This window comes from Populus euphratica, unplaced genomic scaffold, assembly GCF_000495115.2.
Source record: "Populus euphratica unplaced genomic scaffold, PopEup_1.0 scaffold531.1, whole genome shotgun sequence".
In the NCBI taxonomy this organism is placed as follows: domain Eukaryota; kingdom Viridiplantae; phylum Streptophyta; class Magnoliopsida; order Malpighiales; family Salicaceae; genus Populus; species Populus euphratica.
This window is the reverse complement of record NW_011500407.1, coordinates 4,682-22,416: the sequence shown is the minus strand read 5'-3', so window position 1 is coordinate 22,416 and position 17,735 is coordinate 4,682. Positions and strand designations below refer to the sequence as shown.

Sequence of the window (17,735 nt, the reverse complement as noted above, 5' to 3'; positions counted from 1 at the left end):
TTATCTTCTCTTGTCTGCCCAAAACATCATTGATAATGTCAGAACTGGAACCACTTGAAAAAACAAAAGTTGTAGGAAATTGTCTCAGCTTTTTCAAAAAAAAAAATGAAAGTCATTTGGACTTCTAGAACTCCAGATATGGGTCAATCACTAAACAGTGCGTGGGCTGTAGGACAAATTCAGAATTCTTTATTGTTGCTACAATTTGGACTTGAAACTGGCCTTTTTAAATCTTGGGCTCAATAAATGTTGTAGGCCTATATCTTACCTTTCCATCCATATAAAATAGACCTAAATTTGAGATCTACTACTCTAAATATGACCTAATTACAGAACAGTATTCCGGTTTGGACTGTACCTACATCTCTTTTCTAAGTTTGGCCATCTCTTTGTCCTTTCAATTTCAGTTCTTAAATTCATCAATCAATCCTTCCATTTATGTGATAGGCCTCCATTTAAAATGAACATTTACCATAAATTAAAGGTATCTTATATTATTAGACATGTTATAATAAAGCATGCTTTAGTTAAGGAGTTATTGATATTTCAAGTGTAAAATGATGATATAAAACTTTGATAAAGATGCACTTTTAAGTACTAATCATCTGCAACTCCAAATCCAAGAGCTTTGGACCCCTCATAAATGATAGACTCAAAAGCCTTAGATCTAGCTGCAATCTGGACTCATTAGACTTGGGTTAGCATGTAGGACCTAAGAGCCTTGGATTGGGGTACCAGACCTAATAGCTTCGGGTTTGGACACCTGACCCAAACGTCTTGGGTCAGGCGTAGCTGCAGGGACTTGGATCTGCGTCACTGCCACTCTAAAGAAACTTGGATTTGACTGCAATCCGAACCCATTAAAGTTAGGTAAGTATATAGGACCCAAGATATTGGGTCCTGATATAGATTCATTAGCCTAGGGTCTGGACATCTGCCCAAGTGTTTTGCGTTACTGCCACTCCCAATTAACTTAGGTTGGACGCCTCATTCCAACCTCATGTTTCTTGGTTCTGGAAGAACAAGTGAGACCCAAGTTAATAATAATAACAATAAAAAAATAATAATAATTGATTTTAATCTTCAAATCAAATCTATGTTTTTTTTTATAGTAATAAAATTTATTTCAAATTTAATAGTATTAATGTATTTGATGTACCAAGTGTTATACAACACAATTCTAGATTAATCATTTAACAAGTAAAGTATTAAGAATTACTAAGATAAAACTGATAAGACATGTTAATAGCAAGTTGTTTAGGATATAAGCATTGAAGTCCATATTGAGTTTATATTTACTTATCCTAACACCATTAGTGAAACCTTTTCACCTTGACATAATTAACTTAGCTAGATATTATGAAGAGGAAAAACTTAAATAAACAATATAAGAGCATAAATATGATATAAGTTAACTAAGTATAATAAAGCAAATGAAAAGCATGAATAAGAGATTAATGAAAGCAAAGCTTAAACATTACAAAAATATAAAGAGAGAGAGCTAGAACATGATCTTAATATGGAAAACAAGATGCTCAAATAAATGGCAAGTGCCTCCTTTTATAGGCTAAATTTCAAAACTATTCATTTGATAATTGATAATTGATGTAGTGGTTAACTATTGATTAGTAGACTTGATAGACAACAACACTCAAGCACTTTGGTTGGCTGAATTGACATTGATGCAATCAAAATTTGGCAAAGTGTTCTTCATGAAAGTTGTTGGAAATTGTCTTTTTCTTCCACCAATAATTTCAGATCATTTGGAGCACTATAGCTCGAGATATGTCTAAAATACTAAGTAGTGCTGCTGGTGGATATGGTGGATAGCCCTCATGCTTTTGTCTAGATGAAATCTCATTTCTACTATCCAAATTTGAACTGGTCCTCTACATGAAAATTGTTGGAAATTGTCTTTTCCTTCCACCCACCAAATTTAAGATACTTTGGACTTCTAGAACTCTAGTTATGGGTAAAACTTTGAGTACTATTTGGGTTGGATTTTAAGACAGATTCAAACTTCTCTTTTGTGGCTAAAATTTGAATTTAAAAATGGTAAATTTGGATCTTTCCATACCTATGAAAGTTGTAGGCCTATTTCTTATATTTTCAGCCATATAAATTAATCTAAAATCCAAGATCTATAGCTCTAGATATGATCCAATGATTGAACAATGTTTCAATTTGAAGTGAATCGGCATCTCCTTCATAAGCTTAGCCATTTCTTTATCCTTTCACTTCTAATAGTTAATCACAATAATCAATCATTTGAATTGTGAGAATACCTGCATTTAAAATAAGCATTTATCATAAATTAGAAGTATCTTATATTATCAGACTTGTTATTATAAAACATGCTCTAGTTAAGGAGTTATTGATACTTCAAGTACAAAATGATGATATAAAACCTTGATAAAAATGCACTTTTAAGTACTAATCAAAACTCATAAGATCTAAGTTTTTATAGTTTTTAATCCGTTCAAATCAAACTTATATTTTTCTTCAAATTTATTAATGATAATAATAATGATAATGATTTTACATTTCAAACCAAATCTATGGTTGTTATTTAAAATTAATGATATATTTTTAAAATTTCTTAATTATGATATTAATTATATTAATTATAATAAAATATATAATACAAATAATAATTTTTTTTAATATTAACAATATTAATTATAATAAAAATAACAATATTTATAATACAAATAATTATAAGAAAATTAAGAAAATTTATAATAAAAATAATAATATTTTTAATATTAACAATATTAATTATAATAAAAATAAGAAAGATTTGGGCTCATCTTAAATGTCAAGTCTAAGAGCCTTGGGTCTAGCTTTAACCCGAACCCATTAGAGTTGGATGAGGATACCTTACCCATGTCTCTTGTGCCAAGTAGGGATGCAAGGCCCATGGGAATTGTGTCTCCTCCCTATCACTCCCAAGCAACTTGGGTCAGACGTTAATTTCTAACCCAAGTTTCTTGGGTATCGAATGGCATTTCCAATCTAAAATAATAATAATAATTGATTTTATCAATCAAATTGATCTATGATTTTTTTAATAGTAATAAAATTTAGTTAAAATTTAATAATATTAATGAGTTAAATAATATTTATGATATTACTAATAATATTAAACTTATTCAGTCTATGTTTTGATAGTTTTTAATCCCTTCAAATAAAACATATTGTTTTTCTTTGATAGTAATAATATTTTTCTTCATAATAATAATAATAATAATAATAATTCTTGCTTTTCAAAATGAATGATATATTTTTTAAATTTGTTAATTATGATATTAATAATATTAATTATACTAAAAGTAACAATATTTATAAGACAAATAATAATATTTTCAATATTAACAATAATAAAATTTAAAATATTTATAATACAAATAATAATATCACTAGATTTGGCTGTGTAGCTAGACCTAAGATCGATGAGTCTTGTTAGACCTACCATCCTTTGACAGCTACTCTAACTCCTCTTGCCCGCATATTGAAATGCTAAAGACACCTTTGTTTCGCAGAGTGTCCATTCTTTCTTTGCTGCGAGAAAAAGAGAGAGATTTTGCGTTTCTTAGTTTATGATATTATTGTTGTTGTTGTTGTTGTTATTTTTCCTTTTTTCCCATTGCTCAATTTATGAAACTCCCTTCCCTCCTTTTGCCTTCTTTCTTCAAGTTATTTCCTTATTATATAGTGAGAGTTAGATGTAAATATAAATTTCACCAAAAAATAAAACAAAAAAGTAAAAAAGCTCATGCTAAATTATTAGATTTTTGTTTACTATTGAAGAAAAAAAATGTGTATCTATTGCATTTAATTAGAAGCATATACTGTATGTATTGCTTCTAATTAATAGAAAAGGAAATGCAATTTGTAATGACCTCATCTTCCTTGTACATGTGTTCTGTCTTTAAAGGATAATTTGCTTGCCTGGTATGGGTAGATTTTTATTTTGATAATATTAGTTTTCAAGATAGTTAGCAAAATGTATCATAAGCTTTTTTTTTTTAGTTAGCAAAATTTATCATAAGCTTTTTTTTTTTACTTTTGCATTAACTGGAAAAATAGTAGGCATAAATCAATAAATCAAGACAATTGAATTGCTAACTGTCAACTTTTCATCAATAAGTTAATTAACATCTATATAGCTGAAAATAATTGCTTGATTGATTTTTTTGTTGTTTTCTTAATTTCATATGGATAATGGGGAAGACCTTACATCAAATAAGTCAAATCTTTCAAGTTCGGAACCCAATTATTTGCCTATTACAATTCCAGTTACTACCTTTACTACAAATAACAACATTGAAAAAAGTAATCCACCTTCTAAATATAATAAAAGAAAAAACATCCAAAATTTGGGATTACTTTAAAAAACTAAATGGTAATTCTAAAATTCCTAGGGTTGTATGTAAGTATTGTGGAAAAGACTATGCATGTCATATTATATTTAATGGGACTAGTAACATGTGGAGTCATCTAAGTGTATGAAAAAAATTTTCTTTTGTCGTTGATCAAAAACAAAAAGAACTTTAGTTTTAAAACCTAAACCTATAATAAAAGGGGGTGATAATGGAGAGAAAAATTTGATGACTGTTAAGTAGTGGGTTATAATTATAAAGAGTGTAGGAAAGTTCTTGGAAAAATAATTATACTTGATGAGCTACTTTTTAACTTTATAGAAAACCTATGATTTAAATCATTTTGTAAAGTAATGCAATCTAGATTTGATGTTCCTTGTCGTTTGATGACTTAGAGAGATTGTTTGAAAATTTATTTAATCGAGAAGGAGAAATTAAATAAAGCTCTCAAGGATCAATATTTATATTTAACAACTGACACTTGTATATCAATCTAAAATATTAATTATATGTGTTTGACTGCTCATTGGATTAATGAAGATTGGAACTTGAATAAAAAAATTCTAAACTTTTATCAAGTTTCTAACTATAAAGGTGAAACAATTGGCCAAGTGATTGAGAGTTGTTTGTTAGAATAAGGAATTGATAAGATTTTAACATTTATAGTAGACAATGCCAATTCATAAGATTTTAACATTTATAGTAGGCAATGCCAGTTCAAATAATTTGACAATAAAATATTTGAAAAGAGTAACAACTAGTTGGGTAACTAATATATTGTCAAATAACTTTATGCATGTCAGATGTTGTGCCTATATTGTAAATCTTATTGTGAATGCGGGATTGAAAGATATTGATGATCAGTGATTAAGATTAGGAATGCAATAAGATTTTTTAGATCTTCTCCTTCTAGACAACTTGTTTTTAACCAATGTGCGGAGAGGTTGAAAATTAGGAGTAAAAAATTTGTTTACTTGGATGTTGTAACTAGATGGAACTCTACATATATGATGCTAGATATGGTTGCTAAATTTGATGTGGTTCTTATGAGATTAGAAGAAATTGATCCTAGGTATTTGAGTTACTTTGAGGTTGATTCAAAAAGAAAACAAAAAAACTTAGGTCCTCCTATTTTAGAAGATTAGGAAAAGGCTAGATCTTTTGTGAAGTTTTTGAAACTATTTTAGATAGTTACATTGAAATTTTCTGGGTTATTATATGTGACATCTAATTCTTTCTTCCATAAATTGTTTCAATGCACACAAGCATATCTTAAGTGAAAATGTTTATATAAGTAAAATGGCTAAGAATATGATGACAAAATATAAAAAATATTAGAGAGATCAAGATTCACAAAACTTTCTATTATATGTGGTTTTTGTGTTAGATCCATGTTTCAAATTGAAGTATGTGTGATTTTGTTTTGGAAGATTGTATGATGTTAAAGAAGTTGATTATTATATGAATGTTGATGAGAATGTTTAAAGTTGTTCATAGTGTTGGAACTAGTACAAATGAGGATGTTAATATTGATTTAATGGTGGTAAATAATGATATGTTAGCTGACTTTGCTTCTTAATTCAAAAAACATTTAGAGGAAGAAGGTGGTATGTAAAGAAAAAATGAGGTTAAAAGGTATTTGGGTGATGATTATGAGGATCCTAATGATTTTAAATTAGATATTTTAAGTTAGTGGAGATATAAAACTACAAAATACAAGATTTTTTTTAAGGTGACATAACACATGTTAGCCATCCTAGTATCTACAATTGTTTCTAAAGCAACATTTAGTACTGATGATCATATATTAGATCTATTTTGAAACTTCTCCACTGACAATGCAAGCACCTATTTGTTATTAGAATTGATTGAGTTTAGCATCAATTACAATCAACAATAGAACCTTCATAGATTATACGAAAAATTCTAAGATGATTGAGTTAAGTAATTTTTCTTACAAATTTAAATTTAGTTATTTTATAATATTGTTTATTTACATATGTTTAATCTAACATTTTAATTTATATTTTTGTAGAATTTGGTGAAAGTTTAAAAATCTCAATTGATTGTTTGTAAGTAGTATTGGTGGCTTGATGCAATCTTAGAATATAATTATTTTAGGTAATTAATTTACTTTACCTTGTTAATTTCACTTAAAATTTTGCAATGTTAATTTTTATAATAGTTGAACTCTAATATGTTGCTAATTTGCCAGTGTTTCTTTATAGCATTATCCTTGCTGGATTTTTTAGATGTTACTATTGCTGTTCATTTCTTCAATCTTCCTATCTGAATTTGATCATACATCTTTATTACATTGATTTGGATTTTCATAGCTTTCATCATGTTAAAGATAGCAATATAGGAAGCATTTCAAATTAATTGTTATTTGTTACTGATATATATTTAAGGTTAAATCTCAATTTTAAACATTTAGCATTTAAAAAACCTCGAATTTAATTGAAAAAATCCAGTTTCCTAGTTTAACAAAAAACTTTTAAAGCCCAAATTAATGTAAGGCCATTTTTTTTTTAAAAAAGCATATATATGATAGAATTAGATTTTTTGGTTTTTTGCCAAAAAAACCATATTTAACTTAACAGAACCGGTTTTAGGTCCAGTTTGGTTAATATTTCACAAAATTAATATAACTCGATCCACTTGGTTTTTTGAGTCTAAACAGAACCGAACCCAACCGTGAATACCCCTAGTCATCCATAATGTAATGTGTCCGTGTTCAGTCCCGGAAGGCAGTCTATAGTGCTTCACTAAGCCCTTTTAGTTATAGTTAATAATCAATATATTATGAGGGCAAAATATCAAATAATTATAAGTATATTTTTTTTCTATTTTTAATTGTACTTAAACAATAGCTTTAGATTAAACAAATATATCTTTGTACTTGTCAAGTTAATTAGGTCAAATTAGGTCAATCTCCTAACAATTTAAATTTTCCTTTTCTTAGAAAACATATTAGCAACATTTGGATTATTTTTTTTTTTTTGCATTTTAAAAATTGATCTAACCTGCAATGTATCTAGGTTGACTTGGTTATTTTTTTTTGTTATTTTTAATTGATTATTTTCTCATTTTTATCCATCAGTGAGTTTGTTTCTTAATCTCATAACTCAGATCACAAGTTTGGTTGGTTAGCTTAGGTTATTTTTTGTGCAAGGTTGTCTATGAACCTGTCAAGTTAACTAAGTCACATCTGGTCAACCCCCACATAATTTAATTTTTTTTACTAGAAAAAACCTTATCAACATTTGAATTTTATTTTTTTTACAATTAAAAAATTGATCTAACCCGCAACATAACTAGGTTGACTCGGCTTTTTTTATATTCTTTTTTTAATTGGATTTTTTTTTCAATTTCATCCTTCAACATTGATTTAATTATAAATTGAACTTTACTATTATTTTTTTATATATTTTCTTTTTATGAAATTATCCTAATCTCTTGACTTGGGTTTGATATATTAAATTAAGTTGTCTTCGGTCATTTTAATGTTATTTTTTTCTTATTTTTTCACTTTAATACTTCTTCATTGAGTTAATTGAGAATTGAGAATTGAGAATTGAGAATTGAGCTTAATGGTTCTTTTATTTATTTTCTATATGGATATCATAGTCTTATAGTCCAGGTTGCAAGTTAGATTGATTTACTCAAGTTTTGTTTCTTATTTTAGTTATTTTTTTCATTTTCATTCTTAAATATTGAGTTGATTGTGAATTACCCCTTCATAATTTATTTTGGTTTGCATTCTATAATGTTATTTGATCTGATGACCAAAGTCATGGATGTGGTCGGTTGACTTGGATGGCTTTTTGTGTTCTCTTTTTATTATTTTTTAATTTTATCCATCAACATTAGGCTGACTAGGAATTGATTTTCATAACTTTTTTTTTTATATGCTTTCTGTGGGGTTATTTTAGTTTTATAATTTAAGTTTAACAGGTTGACCTGACTTAACTAAACTTAATTCTTAGTTGAATTTTGTTTTTAATTCATTATTTAATATTAGGTTGATTGATAATTGAATTTAATAATTATTTTTTAACTTTCTTTCTATAGGGTTATTAATTTCTCATGATCTAGGTAGTGTATTTGACAAATTAACCCTATGTGATTTGAGTCAATCTAACATGTTGTCGTTTTAATATTTTTTAAAGGTATCTTGATTTTTTTTAGTTAAATTATATTTTTATCGATTATCCATGTCAATCACCATATCATTTAATTTTTTTATGCTATAAAACTAGAATGTCATCTAAACCTTGAAAATATAATTTTGACTTTAATATTACAAATAAAATAATTTTGTAATATAATTGTAAAGACTAAGTTAAACCCAAGAAAAATATTGTTTAATCTTCTTACAAAATTCTAAAATAAAAAAGGTTGGGGGGATTTGAATAATTAAAGAAATTAAATTTTGAAAATAAAAAGATAATAAATTGATAAGTCATTAAATCAATTCGATGATCTATACATCCATTGTTATAAATGTGTTGATCATAGAAGTAAAAATAAATATTTTTTCAAGTCAAACAAATAAATTCAATATTTCTTAATGCTAAAAGGAATCTAGAAGATTATCATTTAATTAATTAGACAATCAATTTATTATCATAAAATGAATTTAATATTGAAAACAGATTCTTAAGCACTCATTAATAGCCTTAGGAGCAAAGTCTATCAAATTTATTTTAAGCAACCATTCAAAAGTTTAACAATTTAACTTAGTTTATTTTTATATAATAAACTAAAATGAGAGATGCAACAATCAATTTAATTCTTTTGCTTCTTACTTTAATCCTGAACAACAATTATGAATTGAAAGAAACTAGAAAGCATACATGTTATCTCAAAAAAATATCTTGAACCGAAATCAATAACATAATTCCAAAATAAAAAAAAAATATAAGTACTAGAATCTAAAAGAATTGCAATGTCAATGTTACTTCTCACAACTTAATAATATAGACGGTGTCTATTCCTCTTAAACCAAAATGGAGAATTAGTTGCTCATGGTCTTTGAAAATTTCAGTAACAAAGATGATCTCTCTGAAAATTCTCATAGACAAAAAACATCCTAGTTGTTTTTCTCTTCTTCTCTGTATCCCAATAGATAACCTTTATGATAAGCTATTAAGGACAAAGATTAGGAGTTTACAAGTTGTAGAGAAAATCCATCTAATCCTTTAAGAATTTTTATTAAGGTAAGACTCTTAAACTGTTAGTTTCTCATCAAATTGGGGGATAAAACTTATCTTTCATCATGCATTAGGAGATTTATCTTGAAAATAATTTTGTCTAATCTGGAACACTTTATAAAAGTTATATCCTTAAATATGTAGATGAATTTGAGCTATTGAATTGTTTTATTTTGATATTTTAAGTTTAAAATCTATCTGTTTAGAGGTCCAAATAAACTTGGATTTTTGCCTACAATATCTTTCTAGAAAGCTTAATATGTGTAATTCAACTTAGATTAAACTCACATTTATCTTATAAAACTCTAATTCAGTGAAAAACTTGTTTATAAAACTCTAATTCAGTGAAAAACTTGTTATAAGAAGGAAATTCCAAAACATATAATGGATATTTTCTTATCTTTTATTAATTAATTAATAAAGTCTTTTATATATATTAAACTCATAAAATAACTTCCAATAATAAGTTAAGTGTGTGTGTATAGCAATTATAAAAAATACATTAACAATACAAAATATTTTTTTAATTTCCAAAAAAACTTGTTTTTAAGATTAATATGGATGTCCAGGCCAGTTTGCGCACACCACGACTAATCCCACGGGCCCTGAAGTTAACGATCATATAAGCCTCCAGTGGCCATCATATGAGTAACTAAGGACTCAAACCTGAAACCACAGAAGAAACAAACCTTTTAATTCTAAATTTTTACCACTTAAACATCACCTAGATAATTTTTTTTTTAAAAAAAAAACCTTAATCCTACCCGTAGTGTCTAGTCACAAACCATCCATGATATATGATTAGGCCACTATCAAGGTAAAGCACTTGGGCATTGTAGGACGTACAGGACATGCTGTAAGAAAACGTTACGAAAGCTAACCAAAGAACACCTTTTCTTCTTCTAGGAGTTCACTTTGCTCTTTCAATGTTTTAGGTACTCATTTTTGGAACATAAAACAAGAAAATGACATGTTCAAGAGAAGCTCTTGCTAGGTTGTTCCGCAATGTCTCAAGCTCCTCCTTCGTTCTCCTTCTCTTCCTCTACTTCTCCTCCACTTTGCTCCTTAAGCTCATCAACTTCATTGGCAGCTATCCTATAATCCAAAGGTCTCATGCCAACTACACCTCTCTCCCTCTCAAAAACAAAAAATATGCTAACTTTCTTTCTTTGTTTTGTTTGTTTGTTTCTTGTTTTGCAGAAACCAAAATGTATATGAATATAATTTCTCTGATGAAGAGGAGGAGGAAGAAATTGAAACATATAGCTACTATGCTCAGTCTATGGAAAAAGATAATCTTGTGGCCGACATAATCCGTGTCTGTGAATATGAATCAGTAATTCAGGTTATGCCTAACAACAGCACTCATACAAATCATAATCATGTTGAAGATTTCGTAAGCACACCGGAGGCCGTTCTTGAAGAGCAAGGTGATAGTTTTGCTAGTGATGAAATGCTTTCTGTCCTTGCCTCAGCAGGTTCAGAATCAGAACATGGTGACGCAGATATGGTTGAAGAAGAGATGAAAACAAGTGATATCGATTCGGTTCATGATTCTGTCGCAAATCAACGGGACCCCACAGCTCCGATCACCAAAGACCTACACAAAAGTGGTTTCATGGACAGTGACGAAAACAGTGGTGGTATATGGCTACTTGCATCATATTAGCTTCTCTAGGAAAAGTTTGTTACACTAGTCACATGTACTTATACTGGTTCCATTTTTCCTGATATTGCTTATGTTGCTTTCTCTTGCAGAAGACTGCATTAATCAAGAAATTGAAAATAAGAAGCTGAAGGATACATATTTATCTGTTGATGAAAAGTTCCTGATTTATGCACCAAACCGATTGGAACTGAGCAAACTTCAAGTTCAAGAAAAGGATGAGGAAGAAATGTTTGGTGACTCGTGCACAGTAGGCTCAACTTCTAAGAGCTCCTCCATTCATCAAGGACTCGGGAACCGAAGATCCATTTTCTTCTTCGTCGCGAAGAAGTTGCCGCAGGTGGGAATCCTACACGGTGTTCCAGAAATATGATGAGGAGATGATGTACCTAGACAGAATTAGTGCTCAAAAGCTTCATGAAACAGGTAATTTTATTTGAGTACTATTGAATGTAATGTTTCCAGCATTAATTAGAGGTTTTTGATCCATACTAGAGCAAATTACTAATTAATTTCAAACGTGCTACCTGTTTTCAGAGTCTCTAAAGTCCATCCATGTGAATCCAAGATCAATTTCAGATAGGATTGTTCACAAGTTTTCTACCATAAACAAGAAGCCTTCCGACGTCTGCCAGAACCCGTATCATGAATTGGAAGGTGCCTATGTAGCTCAAATTTGCTTAACATGGGAAGCACTTAATTGGAACTACAAGAACTTTGGACTAAAAAGAGCTTCGCAATGCGACTTTGATCCTGGTTGTCCAGCACATATTGCACAACAGTTTCAGCAATTCCAAGTCCTTTTGCAGAGATATGTCGAAAATGAGCCTTATGAACAAGGCAGGAGACCTGAGGTTTATGCCAGAATGAGGCTTTTAGCACCGAAGTTACTCCTGGTGCCAGAATATCGAGGCATGCATTCAAGTAAAGCCTAATCCTCCGTATACATTTCATCATCTTAGGAAACATAGAAAAAAGAAAACGAAAGAATCGAGTCCATTAGAGTAGGTTAATTACTCAATCCTTCAAAAGGCTGATAATTTGGGTTCATATCCAAAGCATCGTCACAATTTTCTTTAAAAGGTAGAGAGGAATTTTTTTTTTTCTTTTTTGCATATAAGTCATTGGAAGGCTTACTTGGCTTTTAGATTAGACGGGAAAAAAACCTTTTTGCATCCCATTAAACTCCTACAACCTCCACTACAATGAGATCTGAATTCAAGATTTGCTGTCAAAATTCCTATGTTCAAGCCATTTACATGTAATTTTCACAATTTCGTTGTTCTTTTTCCTGTCCCTTCCCTTTATTCATCTGAAATCTAGATATTGGATCTTTAGTATGGCTACAGGGAGCTTATTTTTCATTTATGTATCTTTATTTGCCTAGCTTTCTTAATTTCTTTTATTTTGTTCTTTCAAGATTCTGAAGATGATCAGAAAGATGATGCTAAATTTGGCTCAAGAATTTCATCGGCTGCATTTCTAATGATAATGGAAGACGGAATCCGAACATTCATGGATTTTCTCAAGGATGATAAGGAGAAAAACTGCCAGATTCTGAAGGCATTCTTCAAGCGAAATCGAAGGGGTTCAGTAGATCCTGTTCTTCTCCAATTAATGAAGAAAGTTAATAAAAAAGTAAGCTTAAATAAATATAAAAATAATCCTACTTTTCACTCTCATGTAATGGTATATGAGCATATCATTTTGAAATTAATCCAGAATGTTCTACATACTATAAATGTGCAGAAAAAGATGAAGCTTAAAGATCTTCGCCGAGCTCGCACTTGCATAAGGAAAAGAAAATTAACGGTGGAAGAAGAGATGGAGTTCTTGATGGGACTAATAGACTTAAAACTTGTCTCTAGGGTATTGAGAATGGCTGACATGAGTGAAGAAAAATTGCATTGGTGTGAAGAAAAAATGAGCAAAGTGAGAGTATTGGATGGGAAACTTCAAAGAGATTCCTCACCACTCTTTTTCCCCGCACATTGGCCCACACCATATTGTGTTGCTTGATTACTAGATCATGAATGTGCCATGACTGCTCAAAAATGAATATCCTAGATAGAAGAGGGCCTACAAATCAAAGTGGCTACATGTTGGAGACATGGGTTTCGAAGATTTGGAATCCAAGATAGAAGAGTAAAGAGAGATGCCTGCAAGAATATGTGAACAACAACGAAAGTGAAAGACCAGAGACAAAGCAAGGGGCATGAAGATAGAGAGAAGGTTAGCTTTAGTTAGCTTTAGCTTTTTAATTAGGGTTCATCTACAACGGATTTGAGTTGAATCAAAAGAAGAAAAGAGAGAAGCTTCTACACATGCATGGAGTGGAGGAATAATAAAAGGAAGAACATGGTACACTCAAAGAATTGTGGCCTCAATGCCACATTATTTGTGGGGTAGAAAAATAAAGGAAATAGGTTTATTTAGAAAGCAAGATCTTACAATATTATGAAAAGCTAATCTTGTAATTGGGTTATTATTAGATGAATGTATCCGACTTCGAAAAGAGCACTGACTCAAAACATTATACACTCAAAGATGTGATGTGCATTTCATTTTCTTGCTACTCACAATTTAGAATACAAGTCAACTCTACTTAATTTGCATGCCCTTCTAACATTTCAAGAAATACTGTAAATTCCTTTGTATTAATTACCAGTTTGTGTTGCATAAACCCACAAAAAATAGTAGCAGATATACAAAGCTTGCAAAACTTTAAGTAAATCATAGGTAATGGGGAGTTCATTTTGCTTACCAACGATGGCTTCCCATGACATGTGAAGTCCTTGACACTTCATCCTCGACATAAATAGAGTAATGAGGAGCTCTGCTCGAGGGACCAAGCACAACGCTTCGAGGCGGAGATTGTGGAGCAGCCTATCTGCCCCCAACATTTTATATATCACTCCATACTGTGTCATCCTACATTACCAAGTATCAAGAAAAAAACAGAAGGAAAAACATGTTTTTTTTTCAAAAAAATAAAACCAAATAAGAAAATATATTTTAATTTCTGTTTTGGTTTTTTTTATTTAATTTAATTTATTATTAAAAAAATTATTTTTATTTCAAGTCATACATATGGTACTTACTAGTTCTTGATTTGGTCAATTAACACCTCGAAAAAATGGATGAGGTTGAAAGTAATAAAAATTTAAAATTAAAGGTTCAATTTGATCAAATTTAAATAATTAAGGGATAATTAATGATTTTTAAACATAAATTAATATATAAATTTTAACAAAATTAAATATCAAATTTCAAATGTCTAAGGCCTCTTTTAATTAAAATACTTGTTCTCGAATTACTTAAATTTTATCAAAAAGATTTCCCATTTTAAACCTATTAAAAGAACTAAAATCCTTGGGAAAGTATTATAGCTTAAGATTTAGTATTACTATTTACTAGAACAGTATTACTATTTACTATAATAGTATAATGGTGATAGAGACAAGTATTTAAAGCTAGAAGTAGATAAAATAATAAAATTTCTTGAGAAGTACAAGCTAGAATGGAAAAAAAAAACAAGTTGTTCAATAATGTTTGATGACTGAACAAATAAAATAATACATTTTATTTGCAACTTTTTAGTTAATAGTCATTAAAGAGATAATATTATTTTTTTATCGATGGATACCTCTAGTATGTTATAAAGTATTTAAGATGTTTGATGCTATTGTTGAAAGGATTGGAGAGGAAAATGATGTGCAAGTAATCAACGATAATGTTGTAAATTATAAGGCAGCAAGACAATTGTTGATGGAAAAGGGGAAAAAATTATCTTGCACACCATGTGTTGACCATTATATCAACTTGGTATTGAAAGATTTTAAGAAGAGGCTAGAGTTCTATCAAATAACTATTGCTAAGAAGTGGAGAATCAACTCATATAGTTATTCAAGAATTGTTTATATTTCTATGTTAAGGTACTTTATAAAAGAAAATGATTTGATTTGGCCCGCTACAAATTGATTTACTACTACATACTTCACTCTAGGATCTTTGAATGGTAATAAAATATAATTGATGATTATGTTTACTTCTGAACAATGGAGGTTATATAGGTTTTCAGGAATGTAAGAAAGGAAACAAATTTAAAGTTGTGTTTTGGACAATAGGTTTTGGCATCATATCATTACATGTATTAAGGTAACATATTCTCTAATTAAAATTATTTAATTAGTTGATTAGATGAGAAACCAGTTATGAGTTTTATATATAAAGCAATTGATCAAGCAAAATATAAAGATATAGGTGAACTTTTGTTTTGTGAATTAAAGGTATCTACCTTACTAATTATTTATTTCACATATTGTCCTCTACTAATATAATATCTTTAGAAAGATACTTTCAATTGATATTTGCCTAGATTGTATTGATAATTCTTATTATTTTTTATAGTTATATACCTATATGGAATAGTGTAGATGCAAGATGAGAAATTCAACTCTACATACCTTTACATTTAACAACTTATTATTTGAATTCTCATTATCATTATAATCTCAATTTTAAGGTTAATACCAATATTAAAATTAGATTATATTAATGCCTAGAAAGGATTGTGTTTGATGCAACTGAAATATGCAAATTTAACTTACAACTTGAATCATTCATGAATGTAAAAGAGTTGTTTACCATTGAGGCTACCTAGACATCAGGGGATAAAAAAGTCTAGCTCATTTGTGGGATTCTTATAGGAATGAATTTTTAAAATTATAAAGGTTTGTAATTTGAGTTCTAAGCTTGACTTGCACTTCATCTGAATGTGACCATAATTAAAGTGCATTTGAGATGGTGAGCTTCTTTTATCTTATTATTTTTAATGTTTAATTTTTTTTATAAAAATCTTATAAGTTATAAATTTGAATTGCTTATTTAGATTCATACAAAATGAAGAAACCATCTACATTAAAAAAAAATGAATGACTTTGTATTTTAATGTGCAATTTGAAATTGAATGACAACTAAGTCAAAAAGCAAGCTCATGATTTTAGTGTAGTTTTAGATGATTTCTTGTTTAATGATGATTGGATAACTAAAATAGAGAAACATAATAGTTCATCAAACTTTGATTTGCTTGCTGTCATTGACAGCGCAACATGATGAAAAAATAGTAAAGAAAATGAAAGTGATGAGGAAAAAATTTACAATGATACTGAAATGGTGAGTCGTGGTACTAGAGATGATTTGGAGATTCAAAGTGATGTTAATTTGAAGAATTCAAGGAGTTTTGAGTTAAATAAAATTGAAAATATTGGTAGCAGTACTAGGAGCAGCACAAGTGGTCATAATATTTGTATTGGTACTAGTAGTGACACTAATAATCTTCTAGATGGTAATAATATTGATGAATGTCTGAGGAATAATGAGAAAAATGAAAACAATGAAGCTAGTTTTAGTTTATATGACACACTAACAAATTGTTAGTTTTAAGTTTGTTAATTGTTAGTTAATTAAAATCTATAGACATGAATAATTGTATTGTATTTTTAAGTTGCTTAAACTATGTATGAATTTTATTTGAATCATGTATTTTAAGATACTTGAACTATGTATGAAAAAAAAAATTCCTTGTGATTTTACTATCTAAGTTTATAATGCATTTTATATGTTGTGGAAAAACTATGTTTTTAACAACCTTGTTTCTAAGAACTTTATCTTTACTCTAGATTGATTAATTAAACATAAATTAATATTAAATAGAAGCAAAACATATATTAATAAATCAATATATTTTACATAAACAAAATCAAAATCACACATAACCAATTGATGGGCTACAAGGCATTTACACTAATAATTATTCCTTGATAATAATTTTTTTTATTGTGAAGCTCAAAGTCATTTAAACCTTTTAATGAATAAAAGACCTATGACGTGTTATTTATGAAGTTGTTCATTAATGCACTTGAAAATAGTGGTTTAATGCTAACTAGCTGGTATTTCCACGCTTCTTTGTGTTATGTGGCCTTCACGATGAACATGTAGCTCATCATTGGCCACAATGAGGTGATCATGTCTATATAAAAAAGATAGGATACAAAAAGATTGTTCTAAATAATGGATTAAAGAAACCTAAATTTTTAACAAATTTCATTCCAAGTAGCACATAATAACTTTTTTATATCTTGAATGAAAGGAGTTCAAATAGACACGAGTTGTTAAACAAATTAGTCTAAAAACATTACTCAATAAATAATTATACATGTCACCCATTTTTCCAAGTTTTGATGCCATAATCAAACCCTTATTGTGTCACCACTATTTTGTCAAAATTCCTAATGAGAAGATATAGATGTCTCAAGGCTTTATGCATAATAAATTCCAACATAATTATCACCACCATTCACAAGTAAATAATTCAAAAAACTAGTCAATTATGAAGATATTTGAAGCTAGGATTCAATTAGACAATTAGAACTTTAGCTCTATTTTTTAACAAGTGTCTTGCTTGGAATG

At 28.9% G+C, this 17,735-nt stretch overlaps 1 pseudogene; it reads left to right on the top strand.

Annotated features, from left to right (window-relative positions):
* Positions 1–10,506: 10,506 nt before the first annotated feature.
* On the top strand, positions 10,507–13,865 carry LOC105114466 (uncharacterized; annotated as a pseudogene).
* The last annotated feature ends 3,870 nt before the right edge of the window (positions 13,866–17,735 follow it).